The sequence below is a fragment of the Peromyscus eremicus genome, unplaced genomic scaffold (genome assembly GCF_949786415.1).
Source record: "Peromyscus eremicus unplaced genomic scaffold, PerEre_H2_v1 PerEre#2#chr22_unloc_1, whole genome shotgun sequence".
Lineage (NCBI taxonomy): Eukaryota > Metazoa > Chordata > Mammalia > Rodentia > Cricetidae > Peromyscus > Peromyscus eremicus.
Window position 1 is genome coordinate 7603781 of NW_026734286.1, and position 15679 is coordinate 7619459.

The following is a 15679-nucleotide window of genomic DNA, read 5'->3' on the forward strand; positions in this document are numbered from 1 at the left end:
CTCCTTCAACCATGTGGTTCCCAGGGAAGGATCTCAGATAGAAAAACAGGCTTGGCAGCAAGTATCTTTTCCACCAGAATCATCTCACTAGCCCTCAGTTGTATCATTTCGTGTGTGTTCTTTGTGTGAATGTGCATGTGTGGAGGTCACAGGTCAAAGTTGGGCATTTCATAAATTGATATTATACTCCAAGTTGACTTTATGGGTTATTGGGCATGGCAAGGCATCTCCAGACATAGAATTCCCCAAGATGTGCCAACTGAGACCTTAAGGACATGGGAGGCATTGTGGCTTTCTATTTAGAGCTAAATAGACAAAGTATTTGCTGACCTGAAGTTCAGACAGTGGACAGTGCCTGGTTTATTTGTGCTGTGTGTACACAGGGCCTTGAGTCATTAAAAGATAATCTGTGTTTTTGATTGCGTCAAAATCACTTCCCCATAAATTCATGGCTGTATTGTCCACATATTGCTTTAATTTTCCTATTTGTCATTCTGGCCCTATATATTCCACCCCTTTTGTACTTTGTTTTACCTGAGATCAAGTTCAAATCCCTAGAAGCTGAATATTTCCCCCCTGCAGAGGCCAATCTGGATGCCAAGATTTGATGGACGTCATAACATGATCTGGAATCCCTTCAAGCATAACAAAGTAATTGTTTGAATTTTTTTCCTTCCCAAACATTTAAATGAGGAACATTTTCAGCACCTGGGGTATTCAAACACAAGTTTTGAGTTGGTTCAGCTCCTGTCCTGAATCTGGTACCCTGTCCCAAGTTCCAGTGAAGAGATCCCTGGTTGCATCCTGGCTCAGGGTGGCTACTCATGAAACCCCAACCCCTTCCAGATTACAGAACTTCCAAAGAAGCCTTTCTGCTAAAGGAGGCTTTGAAGGTACAGCAGGCTATCCTGGCCAGCTCTGAGGAGGAGGAAGCACTGAGAGGCCAAATGATAGTCTTGCTGCTGAGAATCTAGTAACTACTGGCTCTGTGGATCACGGTCAGGTAATGGGACATAGAGAAAACCGTCTCTGTACAGAGAGGGATAACTTGCTGGATCCAGCCTGGGCCAGGTGCCTCAGGGACATGTCCCTGCTTCAGCCATCTATGACCACTGAAGTTCAGGTTTTGATTTAGATGCAGAAGTGTGTGGTTGTGTCTTGCTATAGATGCAGCTGATGCAAGCCCAGGGCTGTTGAGGGGACACCTTAGCCATTCAGTCTCCATCATTCACCTCTGCAAGATAAAGCTTTAGGGACCACCTTCCTCAGCCTGCAGGATGATGACCAGATCTCCTGCACTGGGAAATCAGTCTGGACATTACCAATGTTGCTCAGCTAGCCCCATCACACCATGACTCCCTACATTCTCCCTGTGATTCCTATACTCCGCAACACTTCACATGTTACAACTTCTGTTATGCCACCTACATCACAAGTATCCACCAGGGAGTGTAAGCTCACTGTGAAAGGGAAACATAACCAGTGTGGAACATGGGGTGATGGCAGGAATGTGGCAGCTGGGCTTCGACAGTTTTGAATTTCTGGACCCAAAACTCAGTTATGGCAATAAACATGAGTACAGTGCAATATTTAATGAACCCAGAGAATGTTGTGACTCATGGGTAAAGCCCCTGCATAGAATGCCCATCATTTTTTCTAGAGATAATTTAAAAAGGTCTCAGCCTTCTGGAGTATTCAGAAGGTGTGACAAAGGCTGGCATTGTACGGCTGAATTCAGATCATGAAGGGACAGACAAGGTAACCCTTTGACATTGGGAAATGTTCTGAGTGGGCCTTCTGGAGGCCCCAATATCAAACTTGATCCAATCATTATCTGTCAGCATCAAAACTCCCAAAGTTAGATTATACAATGGTTTATTAACTTCATATTTTTATATGCTCATGAGAACAGACAATAGGCATATAGAGGTATTGTATAGTACAAAGAACTTCTGAATTAAATCAGTTTGTATAGTTTAAAGATGTGTTAACCTCAGAATGGAAACTGGGATATGTGTTCCATTGGGGAAGAGATTTTGCCTTTATTTTCACAGGAGAAATAAAAACGGTGAGTACAATCAGGATATATAAAGGTAAGATTTGGATAGGAAGGACCTGCTTAATAAGAAGAGGTGACAGTTCATCAGACAGCTTGGTCATTCAATCCAAGCTAATATAAAGAGTAACAAATGTCTTTCATTTCATCAGACAAGGAAAAATTTTTAAAAATGTATTTTCAAATGATAATTTACCAACAGCACACTTGTCTTACTGGCATGATATGAAACATGGGTTTTCTTGTACCACATGTGTCAATTCCATGCTACCATGTTAGTCTGTAGATTGTAACATGATCATGACATTTTGAACATCAGCTTTTGAGTTTTCTTCCTAAACAAAAAAATATTTTTATTGTTATCTGTTAAAAATCACAGTTAAGAGATTTACATTTTTTAAGGTAAATTCAAAGGGTTACCACAGCTTAAACTGTTTTTCTAATTATCTCAGCGTTGGAGTGATTGGGAGCTAAGATGTTTGAGAGAGCAGTGATAGCCCATGCTTTTATCACTGCTGAGACACAGATCTCTACAGCTTAGTGTTTTTTAAAGGCGTGGTAGTTCACACCTTTAATGCCACTACTCGGGGTCCAAAGTCAGATGCAGTGTGTATAGGTTATTGTAATCAATCCTCTACAGAATTACTAGAAAGGCAGCTAATTTCCAGTGGGGACAGGAACAAAGAGCAGCTTTTGTGGCTGCCTTTGTGCTCTTCTCTGTGCATGCAACCTTGACCACTGTTTAACCAGATAGTATCCTGACAATAGATATCATCATATTTATTGCTTAATTGGCATCTATGGACTCTTCATAAAGCAAAAAGAGTCCACCTATATTTACCATATGGATTCTATTGCAAACACTTTCCATATAAGGATAATAAATATCCTCTCAGAAAAAAAAAACACACATTTTTTTTTTTTGAGGCATGGAGAACCTGATAGCGAAGGCCAACTAGCCTATGGTCATCTGGGCACTCCTTTCAATGATGCATTGAATTTCTTCAAAGGCAGAGTCCTCAGCATGGAAGGAAAGGTATTACGGTGGAAATGGTACATATCAGAGTTCCTTAGTGACTGGGATATGGTTAGCGCTGAAGAAATAGTTCAGAACCTAAAGTGCTCACCCCTCCTCCAAGAGAGGCAACTATTGAACTGCAGGGACCAACAGAATGGTCAAATCCTCTGGCTAAGGCATGGTTTACTGATGGCTCATCAACCATTGATGGATCCCAAACTAATGGAAAGTGTCAACCTCTAGATTTGAGATGGAATGGCCAAGTTTGAGGAAGAAGATATCACAAAATCATTAAACCACAATTGGGTATAAGACAAACAGCTAAGGAAGGCCAAAGTAACATCGGCAGTTCATGGGGTCTGTTCAGTGGCATAGTTATACGGCAATCAAAATGGAAAAGCACTCACTGGCAGGTAAATGGCAAAGACAGCGGGTCATGGAAGGCCTGCATGGAAATGACAGCACCCGGGAAAACTTAGCAAGGATGTGAAACTTTATGTATTTCATAAGAGCAAGAAAAAGAAAATATCTGAAAATAATGAAATAGTGGGCAAATTGGCATCATGTTTAATTAAGACTAGAATATTAAAATTTTCCAGGGAATACATTCAGAATAAATCAGCAACAATGATAGATTATACATTTGAAAAACTAGAAAGTTTACCCCTAAAACTAAAAAGTAAGGAATATGTAGAATCAAATTACACCAGGGCATTCTATGAGAATAACTAGATAAGTAATCTATAGTGATGTGGTGGTTTAAATCTATAATCCCAGCACTCGCGAGGCATATGCCTTTAATCCCAACACTAGGGAGGCAGAGACAGGCACATAAGAATTTAAGTGATTTAAATTTATAAGCCACTTGAAATTCAAATGAATGTTGTTGCAGAATATTCCTTTACACAATGTGAAGATGTTTCATTGTGATTGGTTTAATAAAGCACTGAATGGCCCTAGTTAGGCAGGAAGAAGTTAGGCAGGACTTCTTGGGAGAGAGAGATCTCTGGGAAGAAGAAAGACAGAGTTTTCAGCAAGGAAGTATATAAGATTGTATGTAGAGTTTTCCTGCCTGGCCCACAGTCAGGACAAATCTCTCACCTGCCAGTCCCACAGCCTCTCAGACACAACCAAGTAAACACAGAGACTTATATTGCTTACAAACTGTATGGCCATACCAGGCTTCTTGCTAACTGTTCTTACAGCTTAAATTAATCTATTTCTATTCATCTATACCTTGCCACGTGGCTCGTGGCTTACCAGCAACTTCACATGCTGCTTGTCCTGGTGGCGGCTGGCCATGTCTCTGACTCAGCCTTCCACTTCCCAGCTTTATTCTCCTCCTTGTCCCGCCTATACTTCCTCCTGCCTGACTACTGGGCAATCATTGTTTTATTTACTAACCAATCAGAGCAACACATTTGCCATATAGAACATCCCACAGCATAAGATGAATTGCTAAACAGTCTTATTAATTATAAAAAAAACCCAAAACCCTGAGCCATATATTGGGGTGAAAACTGAGAGATCAGAGAAGCAGAAAGAAGCCAGACACATTCTTACCACTTGGAAATCCTCAGCCAAAGAGAGCTACTTCCTGTATACCCATGCCTATATGCTTTTCTGTGCTATGCCATCTCACTTCCTCTCTGTCCAGCTACATCACTTCCTCTTTCTGCCCAGCTCTATCACTTCCTGTTTGTCTGTAGAGACCTCCAGACCTCTATGGTTAACTAGTGCTGGGAATTAAAGGTGTGTGCCACCATGCCTGGCTCTGTTCCTAGTGTGGTCTTGAACTCAGAGATCCAGATGAATCTCTGCCTCCTGAATGCTAGAATTAAAGGTGTGTGCTACCACTGCCTGACCTCTATATTTAATATAGTGGCTCGCTTTTTCCTCTGATCCCCAGATAAGCTTTATTGGGGTGCACAAATAAAATATCACCACAGAAGAGGGAGGGAGGCATACAGGAGGAAGAGGTAAAAGCCACAAGTGATGTGACAACAACAAATAGATGAATAAAAATGGGTTAATAGAAGTTATAAGAGTTAGTTACAAACAAGCCTAAGAGTCTCCATGTTGATTTTTATGAGCTGGCAACCCAAAGAAAAATCTAGCAACCAAATGTCCTTTGTGATCTTAAAATAAATACACTTAATCCTTCAATTTGCATATAAAGAGAAATGGGAATATAGGTATATTTATCCACACATACTAAAGTATATTTAGTTTCAAAATTCGAAGAATTTTTTTAAGTTGAAAGATAATACTTTTTCTGTTGCCCCAAACAATTTTGCCCTAGGAAAGTTATAACCTGCTGAAAAAGGAAGCCCCAGAGTTAGATTGGGGCATGATTTTCCTTTTATCTTTCCAGGACAATAAAAGCATCCAACTAAGGAAACCAGAATCCACTAGACAAGTGAAACATCTGAAGAGAAGATGTCCCATGAAAAAGAATCAATTGTCCCAAGTGTTACCACCTGCTTCCAGGTGACCAGCCTGAAATCCCAGCTTGGAACCCTAGACTAGAGCTGATACCCATGCCTCCATCTTGCCTGAGCAGTGGCTACTTCACACAGGCCAACCGCCCACCCGGAGTGGTTGTCTCTACTGCCCTCTACAGACATAAGTGGCAAATGGTCTCTATGTGGTCCCGATTCAATTAAAAGTTGAAGCTGGCTTTGGAGCTGTTATGTGGCTCTCTCCTCTAAATGCATACATTCTTCTTAAAGGAAAACCCAAAGTCTCTGTCTCTTGTCAGAACAGCCACCTGGTATGGGACAAGAGAAAAACCAAACTTAAGGGCCTATTCTGTTGCCAGTAATCTCATAATCTTTTGATTTTCATTTGACTCTTTAATATTTTTCTTAAGTTCTAAATATTATCTTAAGATCTGAAAGATTATGATGTATATGTAATCTTGCTGTCATGATACTAGTAGTCATACAGAGTACCGATTCATTCTAGAAATAAGCCTTCGTCTAGCTTCCTGTATCTGTTTTTGGTTTTGAGTCTGAAGCAGGTAACTGAGAACTATGTGTACTTTGGATGTACTTAATAGATTGTGACCCTCAAACCTTTCAGAGATCTGCTGAATATGGCATTTATAATGTTTTAAGTTTCCTACAATTAACTATGACCATTCCTAACAGTAATCTTTGAAGTCTCCAAGAAGATGATGGGGCCCTGGTATGACGAATCCATCTGGATTGTGGTAACAGTAACCACTGAGCTATATGGCCCCATTCCTCTTCTACCATGAGGTTATGTACAAACACCTTTGGGTTAACTGTTGTGTTCTACCTAGCTAGGATTGCCACTAAGCTGAGAAATACCACCCAAAGACCATCATCAGATTACAAACTGCTCAGGACATTCAAATTGCTGAGTTCATATGAGACTGACATGAACATTTTATAGAACTTTGAACTCAAAAATATTTAATCCTAACACTGCCAAATATAACAAAGCTGGACATTGTGGAAAGCTTGGCAGAAATAGTTTTATTACTCTTAATAGTTTCACGGTGTTAGAATTTAAAACCTTTTGTTTTATTTAGACAAAAAAGGGGAAATATTGCAGGATATTTGATCACACTGTAAACCTCAAGATTTCATTATTTACTCAAAAACCTGTTTCTAGTTTTGTTGTGGATCAACCCTAGTAGACACCTTTAATCCAAGAGCTTTCTGCTTGTAAACAATATTAAATAAAGTCAACCAGAGGTCAAATCCCCGAGCAAGCAACCAGTTGACAGGAAGTGAACAAGGAAAAAAAAAACCCTAGAGAGCAAGAGGAAGTCAGGAGGACAGATAGAGAGGTGCGCAAGAGGTAGAGGGAAGGACAGTGTTTTTGACATTTTTTTTTTGTTTGAGACATTGGAGGAGAAGAGGTACTTTTTTCCAGGAGAAGGAAGGTCAGCTGGGTTCTTCCTCTGCCTCTCTGAGCTAGCAGGCTTTCACCAAAGCATCTGGCTCCCAAGCCTTTATTGGTAAAACCAAACGATTGATATTTAGTGTAACAATAACAACAACAAAAAGATTGCTGGTGTTTTGCATCATAGACCAACCTGGTTTAAAGTATTGATGCCCTTCCTCCACCTCACAAAATCTGGAATGATAATCCTGTGCCACCACAGAAGGCTGGAAAAGTGTTCATGTTTTGGCTATCAATGTGTAGCTGAGAGAGGTGTGAACAATTCTTGGTGCACCTTATTGAAATTGCCTATACCTCTTGAGTATCAATCAGGTTTAAATTTGACCTGCATGGATTGGGTGCTCTTTTCACCATGAGGCAGGTGGGTAATTCCACACACAACAGTCTGTGCATGTTAGAGACAAGAAACTCAGGAGGAAGAAGCTGAAGTGTCTGTCTACTGAGTGCAGGAAGACTGCAGGGCTGACTTTTGGAGGCCAGGTGCAAATACCAGCACAATGCTGATCCCTGCAGGTCTGGGAGAGTTCTGTGGCTGGGGTGGAAGTGCTGTGTCCCTTCACAGCACTCTTGTCTCTAGGGAAGCTGTTCCTGTCACTTAGGTCTCACCAGCCAAGCAGGGCCTCAAGCAGACCTGCCTGTCAGAATGTTGGTGAGCAATTTTGGTCTGCCATGCTGTAGTCTGGGCTCTTGGGCTGAAAGGGCACTAGTGGTCTCTAGTGCAGCTCTGTAAGGCACTCAGAGAGGTGTAAGTGTAGTGTCATCAAGCTCAATAACCACCTGATGGTGATGAAGGCTCCAGAGTTCCTGCAGAAGAAGGAGCTTCAAGAGACAGTGTAGGTGTACAAACATGGTTTATAGTAAGCAGCAGGCACACTCAAAATCACTGGATTAGTGGGAGTTTCAAAGAGGACCTATGAGGTCTTGTGAGAGTTTCCATGGTGATCCAAGTGGTCTTATACTTGAGGTCCCATGACTTCCCATGGTGAGTAAGGTCCTGTGGATTTCCCCAAGGAAACATGAAATCCTTTGAGGGGAGTTTCATGTCCTCATTTGTCAACACTGACCATATTTTAATGTGTCTATTTCTAAGTTTTCTCTGGTGTTCTGTTGATGTCTTTATTCTTTTCCAAACAGTACAGTCTTGTTGTAGGTATATGGCAAGTTTTCAAGCCAGTTGATGTCACTATGTGTACTATTTATTCAGTCTTGTGTAGATCATTTGTTCTTCATGGTGATCTTTTCATTTTTCTGTTGTTGATAGCATTAATAGTTAGACATTTTGTTGGACTTTTGTTGAATCTATAGCTCAAATCTGTACTGACATAGTAATGAAGCTTCCTGTCTACAATCATGGAATTCTATCCTTTTATCTAATTCCTTGATTCTTTTAATTACTAACTTATAGTTTTGCCTACAGATATTTGTCACATTTCTATGTTTGCCTGGCTGTTTATCCATGGTGACATATAAGAGATTTGGGAGTTGTGTTTTTGATTTACTGAATTTACTTATTTTATTTAAACTGTATGAGTGTTTTGCATGCATGTATGTATGTTCTCCATGAGTGTTTGGTGTGCACAGAAGACAGAAGAGGGCATCAGATCCTCTGCAAGAGGATGTAGGCATGATTGTGCATCACCATGTTAGATCGGGGGATGAAACTCATGTCTTCTCCAAGAGCAATATGTGCCCTTCACTGCTGAGCCATCTCTCCACTTCTAAACTTGACAGATTATCAGAATTTTGTGTGTGTGCATGCAGAATCTCACACTGAAAACTGAATGTTCAGAGAGTTGAGGTTTGATTAAAAGTCTGTGTTTGGGCTCTGGAGAAGATTCAGTAGGTATCAGATTCAGGTTGACATGTAGGCAAAGATTGCTCTATTGCATTGTAAATCTCCATAAGAGTGACCACAAATAACCACTGTGTAGAGTAAATACTAGTCTGTCTTGAAATCTCTTCTCCCAATGTCATTAATCTAAACCTCTTCTATTTAGCCTCCTTCAGAAAGCAGGACCCAAAGTGGCCACATTCTTTGTCAAAATACCACTGGAATGGTCTCTATGGCACTTAATAATATTCTCTTCTAAAACCCCTTGAGCAGGACCATCATTGTCTACATTTGTCTCTGCACCCCTGCCTCCAAGCTCTTTCTAATATGGCCCACTATCCCTCCCTTAAAACATTCAGCCACTTTCTTAATCCAAAGTGCCAAAGTCCACAATCCACCAACAAGCAGCATGGTCTGGCCTGTCACAGCTGTACCCTGTTCCCTGCACCAATTTCTGCCTCAGTCTGTTCTATTACTGTAAAGAGACAGCATGACTAAGGCAAGTATTTTAAAGGAAAGCATTTCATTACAGTTTCATATGTTTATTCTGTTATCATCATGGTGGAGAATGTGGCAGGACCAAGGCAGACAAGGTAGCTGGTACTTCTACCTCCAGATCCACATGCAGCAGGAAAAGAGAAAGTCAATGGGCCTGGCTTTGGCCCTTGAAACCTCAAAGCTCACCCCCAGTGATAGACTACTCCACCAAGACCACACCTACTCCAACAACACTTCACCCCCTAATTCCTCCTTAGTAGCATCATTTGCTGATGACTAAGCTTTCCAACTTATGTTGTAATGGAAGCCATTGTCATTCAATTCACCACATCATCTCTCTTATTTCATTTTTGTACATAGGTCAGTCATCTGTCTTTCTTTCTGTATTTCTGAATGTCTCCCAATCATTAAGAACTTTTTTTAACTTTCACAAATGGATATTTATTTATTTATAGAGCAAGTTGTCAGGTATGCGTCTTAGTTTGGTTTCTTTTGCTTTGATGAAACACTGTGACAAAAAACAAGTTGGGGAGGAAATGATTTATCTGCCTTACACTTTCATATCAATGTTCATCATCAAAGGAAGTCAGGACAGGAACTCAAACAGGACAGAGACATGGAGGAAGGAGCTGATGCACTGGCTATGGAGGGTACTGCTTACTGTATTGCTCCCCATGATCTGCCCAGGCTACTGGTTTGAACACTAGGTTTGAAATGTATTGGTGACAATAGGTGTCCAGCCCCTCGATAGTCCCCTCCCAGGTTCCAGGAAGAATCTCCAACCAGCTGATAATTAATCTTTGAAGAAAAGAAATGAATCTATGTACATGAATTCCTTAGTCCATATACTTTATTATTCTGTGTCAGTTACAAGCTTATATTCTGTTCTCATATTTAGCTGCTTTCTTGCCCAATTATTCTTTACATTTATCTGTTGTCCCCCTCCAGGTTCTATCTTAATTTCTTCATCTAGTTCTGCCCCTTATAGGTTCTCATCCATCTAGTTCTTTCCCATATCAGCTCCTCTCCCATCTCCATCTCTCTTGTCTTGTTCTTCCTCATCTTGTTCTTCCCCGTCTGGCTCTTCCTCCTCATCTTCCATCTTGTTCCTCTAGTACTCTCTTCTAGCCCTTCAAACTAGTTCTTCCCATCTCAGTTTGTTCCTCTCCAGTTCTTACCCATCTAGTTCTTCCATTCTCTTTTCTCTTCTCCATCCTCTCATGCCCTGGAAGTCCTGGTATATATACACTTACAAGCAGTAATCCCTTGGCAGTGCAAAGCCAGGCTCCAGGGTCAAACGGAGTGGTGGTAAGAATCACATAGAGGGGCAGTAATTGTTAATTATCATTTGCAACCCCAAAGAGAAATGACTAATGGGGAAATAAATTAACTAAAGGCTAAATTCAGGTAATATCTAAGAAGAAGGATCTTATGTGCTCCATTATAATCTTAAACGTGATTGGTAGAAAATGTTAAGAATCTTTAAGTTTCTAGGTCAATGGGAGAAAATAAAACTGCCTTCTTTTTTCCTGTGGCTCCTATCTATCCAAGCTATCTGCCATTTTTTCTCCAGGATGGGAGAAAGTGTGCTCAGTCACTAAGCAACCTGTGTATAGCTAGATGCCTCTGGTGATAGTTAAAGGGAGATCTGTAACTAGAGGTAAAGTTTGGGAAAGGAGGAAGTAAAGCTTAATTGGCACATCCACTGGGCCTATTCAGATGGGTAGCCTGGATGCTTAAGTCTGTTCTTAGAGAGTACAGAGGTATCTCTAATAAGGTACTTTCCTTTGTCTGGGAATGGTCCTGGCCAGATGCTGCCAATGATGATAATTACAGGGAGGCTTGAACTGGGGTTCTGGCTGAGCATAGCTGTCAGTGCAGAAGGTTATGTAAATATTCCTAGAAGTGGTTAAGTAAGGAGTTAGAGGTCTATAAAGTTAGTAAGGCTGTAAGAAAGGGCAGTCCAAGCTAAGTTGTGTAAAGCTATTACTTAGCATCCACCTCACCTAGGCGGTGTCTCCTTGTGGAATTTATCTTAAATCAGGAGACTAGCATGTGGACTGTTATTACTGTTAGTCCTTGAAAGTGGCTAAGGGAGATATCTGATTCCAGAGAAAGCCTTTCCTGAGGCTGTTCTCCAAATACCTTGAATGTATGTCCAGAGAGTGATCAGTCCACACTGTTAGCCCTACTTAGGGCAAAGTCAATTGGGAAAACTATGAAGGCACACATGATTTTCATAACAGAAGACAGCTGATATATAACAAGCCAAGTAACACCAAAATCTCCTTGGAATTTGACTTCCTCTGGAGGAATTCCTTGATCCCTCCAGGTAGTGACTTTACCATAACCAGCTGAGTTCTTATGATATATTTCTGTGGCCTGCAACAGAAATGGCCCCACTGAATGAACTGGGCTGTTCCCCATCAATCGCTAATAAAGAAAATGCCTTACAATCCAGCTTATTACTTTATCATTTAGAGGCACCTTTTCAATTGAGGTTCTCTCTTCTCAGATGATTTCAGCCTATATCAAGTTGACACCAAACAACCCAGCCCATTAGGCCAGATGTGCCTTGTCATTGAGAATTGCTTTGAACATGTAAAACTGCCTGTGCCATTCAGTGCTGGGAACACAGGAATGCAGGTCTGTGGGAAGGAGAATGAGACAAGGGAATGAATGTCCTCATAAAGCTCTGGCTTTTGTTATGGAGTTGCAAATGCATAGGGACCTGTGTAAGAATCAGAGTCCATTGTCTACTTGCAAGCTGGTAGAATCAAGAAAATTAATTTTTGATGAAAAATTTCCAAATAATCTAATTTTATTGATTGAATTTTTGGTTTAACTCCCCTTGGCCTCCCAGGAGATTTAAGAAACATACAACTACAGTTGCATTTTTTGGTGCTCATATTATCCAGAAGAAATTTTTTTCAGAAGAAATATTAAAAAAAATTTTTTAAACTTTCTTGATTTCAATTTACTCCTATTTTTAAAAATGTACCCTAAGCTTGTTTAAGTTGTTATCACTCATTTTTTGTTATGATGTACAAAAGTATAAATTTCAAAACAATGTTTGAATGATAAAAGGCAAGATAAAATTTATTTTTCTTAGCGATTTGTTTATTTATTTAGATAACATTTCTTATTTCCCTAGCAAATTATTGGATAGATGTATAATTTGATCAAGCAACAAGCTATTAAGTATACCTAGTATTAAGCCAACTTTTTTTTCAGTTAATTGCTTTAGGCTTAAATTTGACAACATATGTAGAATGGCAAATCTTATCTTTTAAAATGATTGATAGTTGTACTCAGTATGACACCAAACTTAGTTTTGAGCATATTAAAGGTTTTGTTCATTATATGGTGATTGGTCATTAAGTTACATGTCTTAATTTTCTTTAATAGTTTACAACAAGGTAGTAGCTTTATTAAGATTAGGATTTTACAGTTTTAGACATACATCTCTAAGTTAATTTTTGTTAGCTTGAGTATAACTTTGTAAACTTAGGAATTTACTTTTGTACAAAAATCCATTCTATTCTAAAATATTTTGGAGATTTACTGTTGCTTCTAAAGCTTGAAAAGAAGATATAATAATAAAGGAATCATTAGGACTAATAAATTTTATATGTGCCACCCTTTACCAGGAACCATCATAGCTGCTCCTGGCATTCCTCCCATGCAGGTTCCTCCTTCTAGTGTTTTCTAGAGATGGAGGTGCCAGTGGTTCAGTATTACTGTCATCGTTTTCCTTCCTTCCTTTCTCTCTCTCTCTCTCTCTCTCTCTCTCTCTCTCTCTCTTTGGTTTTTCAAGACAGGGTTTCTCTGTGAGGTTTTGGAGTCTGTCCTAGAACTCCCTTTATAGACCAGGCTAGCTCACAGAGATCTGCCTGCCTCTGCCTCCTGAGTTCTTGGATTAAAGGCATGTGCCACCACCACCTGGCCTTTCTCTCTCATTTTTAAAGCAAGGAAACTGAGGTGAAGCAGCACATTGAGCCCTTTTCCCACTTTGTATCTCCTTTCCATTCCTGTCTCCAAACAAAGTTTCATCCATCCCAACATTCTATTAACTAGACTCTATACTCAAGTGCCTCATTCCAAATGTTTCCTCCTGCTATATCCTTTCTACATTCACAATCTTTCTGCAACTTTCTTTTTCTTTCACATTAGTTCTCTCTCTTTTTTAATAAATACCTATCTGTTTTCTTACTTGACTTGATAATTCCACAAATGTATGCTTGTATGGAAACATCATATTGCCCTTCATATGTAAAATCATTTTTATTTAGTTAACCTTTTTTTCATTTATTTTATATACCTACTACAGTTTTCCCTCCCTCCTCTCCTCCATTATCTTCCCCTACCTTCCATCTATCCCCTTACTCATCCATTGCTCCTCTGTCTCCGTTCAGAAAGGGCCTCCCATGGTTTTGAACAAAGCATGGCACATCAAGTTGAAGCAGTTCTGAGCTCCTCCCCCTGTATCAAGGCTGGATGAGGTAACCTAGCATGAGGAATAGATTTCCAAAAGTCACTAATCTCCATGGACAGCGAGGAGCTTTACAAATAGACCAAGCTACACAACTGTCACACACATGCAGAGGACCTAGGTTGGTCCCATGCAAGCTCCATAACTGTTGGTTCAGAGTCCATGAGCTCCGGGAGCTCAGGTTAGCTGTCTCTGTAGGTTTTGCCATCATGAACTTGACCCCCCCCCCAGGCTAATACAATCCCTCCTCTATTTCTGCAGCAGGACTCCTGTAGCTTGGCTAAGTGCTTGGCTGTGGATCTCTGCATCTGCTCTATCAGTTATTGGATAAAGGCTCTCTGATGACAATTAGGGTGGTCACCAATCTGATTATAGTAGATAGCCAGTTTGGGATCCCTCTCTACTATTGCTAGGGGTCTTAGCTAAGGTTGTCTTTGTGAATTCTTGGGAAAATTCAATTCCTAGTGGATCAAAGACCTCAACTTAAATCCAGTTACCCTGAACATAATAGAAGGGAAGAGGAAGTAGCCTTGAACACACTGGCATGGGAGATTACTTCTTGAATATAACACCAGTAGCACATGAGATCTAAAATTAATAAATGGGACCTCCTGAAACTGAAAAGCTTCTGTAAGGCAAATGACACTGTCAATGACACAAAACAGCAGCCTACAGAATGGGAAAAGTTCTTCACCAACCCCACCTCTGAAAGAGTGCTGATCACCAAAATAAGTAAAGAACTCAAGAAACTAGATATAAAAATACCAAATAATCCAATTTAAAATTGGGATACAGATCTAAACAGAGAATTCTCAACAGAATAATCCCAAATGTCTAAAAGACACTTAAGGAATTGCTCAACCTCCTTAGTCATCAGGGAAATGCAAATCAAAATGACTCTGCAATACCATCTTACATCTGCTAGAATGGCTAAGATCAAAAACACTGATGACAGCCTATGTTGGAGAGGATATGGAGCAAGAGGAACACTCCTCCACTGTTGGTGGGAGCACAAATTTGTACAGCCACTTTGGAAAGCAGTATGGTGGTTTCTCAGAAAATTGGGAATCAATCTACCTCAAAAGATACAACTCTTGGGCATATACCCAAGGGATGCTCAAGCATACCACAGGGACACTTGCTCAACTATGTTCACAGCATCATTATTCATAATAGCCAGAACCTGGAAGCAACCTACATGCCTCTCAACCTAAGAATGGCTAAAGAAAATGTGGTATATATACACAATGGAGTATTACTTAGCTGTGAAAAACAATAACATCATGAAATTTGTAGGCAAATGGGAAGTCCCCAATCATTGGCTCCTAATTGGTGAAAATTATAACTGTAACTTGGCAACAAATGTTTATGGTTTTTATGCTTATAAACTCCTCTTCTATCCCTGCTCAGGGCTGTCAGGAAAAACAAGGCTCTTGAGTCCTTGTCCTGTAGCCCTGATGGATCAGTGACACTAATTATGTGTTGATTTGATAAAGGCTTTGCTATTACATGAGCCCATCTTTCTCTCTCCTTCCTCGTGGGCACAACAGACAAGGTGTAACAGTGCTGAAATCCAGGAGTGGCTTAAATGAGTTCCCTCTCCAAAGAACTCTGCCTCTCTGAACCAAGCTTCTGATCTGACTCTCCTAAGGTATGTATGGATCATTTGTTCTACAGCAATTTGCCACCCACCATATTTGATTCTAAAGTCCCCATGTTCAGCTGCTTCTTCCCTCATCTTCACTAACCATCCATCTCTCCTTCCCTACACAGTAAGTTTCTCTTTCCCTGCTATGTCCTTTGGGGTCACCCACCACGTGGGTACTTCCCTCCTATGCTCTTTTTGAG